Source organism: Octopus bimaculoides, chromosome 1, assembly GCF_001194135.2.
Source record: "Octopus bimaculoides isolate UCB-OBI-ISO-001 chromosome 1, ASM119413v2, whole genome shotgun sequence".
NCBI lineage: Eukaryota > Metazoa > Mollusca > Cephalopoda > Octopoda > Octopodidae > Octopus > Octopus bimaculoides.
The window spans coordinates 178,280,085-178,285,662 of record NC_068981.1 but is presented as its reverse complement, the minus strand read 5'-3'; the positions used below and the strand labels follow the sequence as shown (position 1 = coordinate 178,285,662).

The window sequence follows — 5,578 nt, the reverse complement described above, 5'->3', positions numbered from 1 at the left end:
ATATATATATATATATATAATGTATATATAATCTGTATATCTCTATAGACAAATTTATTTTTATTCATTGTTATTGTATAACGAAAGCAGTTATTTAATATATTTATATATATAAATATAATATATTTGTGTGTGTGTATATATGTATGTGTATGCGCCTATATACGATATAAATTTGCCGTATATATATGCGCGTCTATTCATACACACACATATATATGTACATACATATATATAGTCTCTTAGGTATGTACCTATTCACTGTACACAGTCTATTTATGAATATAACTTCCTCTCTCTCTCATGCATTTACAGTACATATAACCTATTTAAGAATGTACACACTCTGCAATGTCTATAAATATGTACTGTATTAAATATCTACATCTATGTATCCGTGAATGTATGTATGAATCTATGTATAGCTGGCTTAAACCTCCGTACTTCGTGTGTATCAATACTTGTATCTATAGACACACACAATATATATACATACATATATATATATATATATCTTTCTATACAATGTATTATCTTACTAAATAAACTCAACTTTCTTGATAGCTGTGTATATTGTGTCTGTGTGTGCGTGTTTTGCATTTTCTTGTACACATATATACGGCACAGATGCCCCCACCCTAAACAGACACATAATTGAAACGAATGCATACTGGAATGAGGTAAAAACTTTATAATAATAATAATAATCGAAGAGAAAGAGATGCTTTTGGTTTCTGTTAATTTCTTTCTCGTGACTTGGCCGAGCCTTTGCCAAGAAGAGGCGCGCACCAACCAACCACCAACAAGACATCATCTCAACCCAACTACTATTACGTCTTTAAAGCAAGCAATAGCTCTCTATATCACTCTATATACCACTCTACCACCCAGGCTCTCACTCTTTCACTCTTTTTCTCTCTCCTTCTCCGATAACAAAAATCCCATCCTGTTATCTGATAAACATACTCAAAACTGATTTCTTCTGTTAATCTATTTTTTCTTTCTTTTCTTCCTAGTTTCGGGTGGCGGCGAGCAAGTAAAGGACGGAGAAGCGGTGGCAGTGATAGTGGGAGTAGGAGGAAGAGGAGGAGGTAACAGTAAGACGTGAAATAGGAAAGAGTAGGAGGAATCTTCACGAAAATCATCAGATCAGATCTTTTGACTTAATAATAATAATAATTATATATATATATATACACACACACACACACACACATATATATCTATATATACATACACAAACACACATATACATTACATTTACACACACACACATATAGGATATACATAAAATAAATACATAAACAAATGAGCAAATATAGATGACTAAAAGAAAAGAGACAGAAAAGATGAAATGAAACAAGATTAAAATAATCAGAGATAAAACAGTCTAGTTTGGACGAAATATTTGGAAGAATAGTTTAAATTTTTTCTTTGTGTGTGATGTAGATGATTGTCTAGAATCATCTCTCTCTCTCTCTCATACACACACACACACACATATACGCGTGTATGTATTGTCGATGAATGTGTTTGTGTAGCTTATGTGTGAGTGTTTGTGTATGATTACATGTGTGTGTTCGTCCGTCTTATCGAGGGTGTTGTGTTTAGATTCTATGTGTGTGTGTCTGCTGCAGCCTTGTGTTTATATGAGTGTGTATATGTATTCCCTTTTCGTATGTCTTTCGTGAGTGCCTCGATTAATACGTATGTTCTATAAGAGCTAGTGCGGCACATCTCTGCATGTTTATGTACGCTAAGATATCTTCGTTCGTGTAGGCGGTGCCCCAGCATGGCCACAGACTAAGGCCTGGAACAAGTAAAAGCTGAAAGATATATATATGTGTGTGTGTGTGTATATGTATGTATGTACGCATGTATATGTGTGTGTGTGTATAATTCTGTCCCTATGTTTTAGAAAGATAGATGGATGTGAGTGTGTGTCATTCAAATGTTTCTTGAAGTAACAAAGCCGCCACTTCTGAGATATATTTTTTATTTTTTTTAAATTTCCATCTCATTCTATTTGACGGCTTGATGGCTTTCTAGTAAGTTTAATTGGCCTCAGTCAAACAGCAGCAGCAACAACGAAATATAGCAAGTAGCAAGCTTGCTTGGCAGTTCTCAAAGCGACTGATATATATATATATATATATATATATATATAATACAAATATAATAATGATAATAATTATTAATGAAAGCTTTTCGAGAAAAAAATAACTAACAAAAAATACATTCATAAAAGAACCAATTACAGGATGCTAATTATCTTTATATATATATATATATATATATATATATATATATATATATATATATATATATATACATACACAAGCGCTTATGTATATATTAAAGGAGTGTGTATTGTGAAATATAAGCAGAGTAAATTAAGTTGCTAATTTCGACCATGAAATGAAACTAATAATTAAATCTAGACTTTAAATAATTATTATCACTGTAACAAATATAAATAAATAAACAAAAATCAGTTTTTGCTTCTTCCAATTAAAACTAATTAAAAAAAATGATGGCATAGGGATAATTAATAATGCTAAAGAATAAATTTGAAAGTATGAAATAGTATCTTACAACTTTGTTTTTAAAAAAAGCTTGTATATTATTTTATTATTGCTATTATTTTGTCCTTGTGGCAAAAAATTCATTGTCATTTGCTTTTAATTTAAATGAATTAAGGCTTGTTCAACCAAGTATAATATTTTTTTCTTTATAAACTATGTAATTATCTGTAGTCAAATATTTTCCATGAGAAAGAAAGGATTATGAAAATATGAGAAGAGAAAAAAAAACGACTAAATGGTGTGCGGTCAGTTTCTCAATAAACTTATGTTTACTTAAAGACTATGAAAAAAACATTTGAACACACAAAAAAAGAGAAAAGCCTATGACTGAATTAGTAGATGGATATAGCCTTGTGCGTGTGTAGTTCTCAGTAAGTCACAGTGCGACGACTATCATTAGAAGCTGTGATATATTTCAGCTGAGACCGCAGCAGTCAACAGAGGCCGCCATTCACTACTTCCTCTCTTACTTTTATGCTCCTCTCTGTTTAACTTTTAACCCTCTCTTATTTATTCATAATCCTCTTTTTTCTCTCAGCTCCCTCCCTTTTTCAACTCAACACTTTCTCCGTCTATTCTTGACCCTCCTCTGCTTTACAATTACGTCTCTCTCTCTCTCATCATCACTCGCAGCTCTCTCTTTAACTCTCAACCCCTCTCTCATTCTAAACTATTACTCTCGAATAACTCAACCCTCTCTCTTTCGTTTTTAACCTGTCCTTTCTTATGCACAACCTTCTCACCCCCTCATTTTTCAATTGTCTTCCTCTTACTCACTGTTACTGTCAACCCTCTTTTTCTTACTCACAACTCCCGCTCCTTCACTCTTTTTGTCTCTTCATTCTGATATATTCTCTTTCTTCTCATCTCTTTATCCCGCTCTGTCTTTCTCTATTTTTCGTCATCCACTGCAACTCGTTCGGTAGATCTCTTATTCGTGTATTCTTTCTTAGTTAAAAAATAATCAGGAGGAAAAAAAAACGCAAAACAATCGACAATAACAGACAAAAAAATTTATTCCCTCAGTTTATTCATTTATTCGTTTATTCATTTCGAACAGGTTTTCTCTATTCCCTCTATTCGTTCATTCATTTCCGAACGCGTGTTATTGTTTCACGTCAACTGAAAACCCGTAAGAAGAGTACTAAATTGTCGAACGCTGGTAATATAATAATAATGGTTGCTATTGACTGCTTCTTCTTCTGCTGCTGGTTTACTTAATTAGCTTCGTCGGGGGGAAAGAGAGAGAAAGAGAGTGAGAAAGACAGAAAGTGAGAAAGAAAGAAAGAAAAGGAGAGAGTGAGAGAGAGAGAAAAAAAAAAGCACAAAATAAAAACAAAACAAAAATTGACTGTGAATTGGACGATGGATGTGGAACAGTTCTGAAAAATATAATATAACGGAGTTTAAATGCCGGATAAAATATTTTAGGGTTTTAAACCTGAACAGCTTTTTTCTTTCTTTCATAGTAATATCTTCTGGCTTTTAAAAGCAGTGAGTAATTTTCCACACCGGAGTTTTTACAAATAACAGTTTGGATTCTGGTCAATGCGTGTTGCCTAGGAATAAATAAAAATATATAATAATAATAATAAACTAGAAAGAAGAGATTCTGAAATTGCAACAAATTGGTGAGTTGTTTTAAAGAAAAATTATTTCGCTTTTGTTGATGATTTTTTAAAATGCTTTTAAATGATGATGATGATGATTTTTAAAAATGATATCATATATATATAGACTTGTGCCCTTCATCCTTTATCCCTTGCTAACAATAAAGTCGTTTTAGATTGTTGTTCAGCTCTCATCAGGATCCATACTTTTGTGTTATCTTTTTTTTATACATACATACATACACGATCCTATCTTCCTATTAATCGTGTCTACTAAATCGTTTAGCCTCTCAGTGTCCCCATCGCTGACAGTTTTACTGAGACCCTTTTTCTGTCTTGCTCCTTAAATAGATATATTACTATCACCTTCTTTATTATTATTATTATTACTGCTATTATTTTTATCACCATCATCATCATTATTCTATCATTATTATAACTGTTCTTCTCATATTACGATAACTGTTATTATTATTATTATTATTATTATTATTAGTATTATCACCATCGTTTATCATCCCTTCTGAAACGGCTCTTCCCTTCTCATGTTTATTGATGGCGGGACAAACACACCCGAAAAACTTCTATCCAGATTTTATTTACTGTTTCCGTGGGATACCATCCTGTTTCCACTCTTTATGATTTAAGACTAGGACAAACAATAACGATCCACTTTTTTTTCTTCTCTACACATCACAACTCCTATTGTCAGATGTTTGTATATTGCTTGACATTAAAATTCCCCTATTATTATAGACTATTATTAATATACCTTGCAACCGCAAAAATACCGTGTTTATAAAAATACCAGACAAATTATATTTCATCATTTATTTTCGCGCCTTTCATCGATAAATGAAATAAATGTTAGCTTTAATATTTTAGTTACACTTTCCATATTATTGTTGTATTCCGATCCCTTTTTTCATATTGACAGCAGTGACTCTTCATTTGAGTCGCTAATATAATTAATTCCATGGGTCTCTTATAAATCAGAACTGCCCATTTCATGCTAATCATTATCATTATCTTAGCTAGATATTAGGGGAATGCATTATATATATATATATATATATATATATATGATTGTATGATAATTATGTGGGTGCGTGTGTATATATATATGTATGTATGAATGATAATATATTTATGTATATTATGTATGTATATGTGGGTATGTGCCTGCGAATATATGGGTATTAAATATGTATATATAATTACATTTATGAACGTATGTATATGTCTGCACACACACACATATATATATATACACACATACAGGTTCGCTTCCTTTCACGTATATACAAGTATGTGAATGGGTATGTGTAAATATAATATATGTATTATATATATATATATATATATATATATATATATATATAT

The 5,578-nt window shown here is 31.3% G+C and overlaps 1 long non-coding RNA gene across 1 annotated transcript in view; it reads left to right on the top strand.

The window, feature by feature from the left end:
- Nucleotides 1–2,827: 2,827 nt before the first annotated feature.
- Nucleotides 2,828–5,578, top strand: part of LOC106871678 (uncharacterized) — a 184,634-nt gene continuing 181,883 nt past the window's right edge. The window contains exon 1 of the long non-coding RNA XR_001409688.2: nucleotides 2,828–4,216. This is a non-coding gene — a long non-coding RNA (uncharacterized LOC106871678). The remainder of the gene's footprint in view (nucleotides 4,217–5,578) is intronic.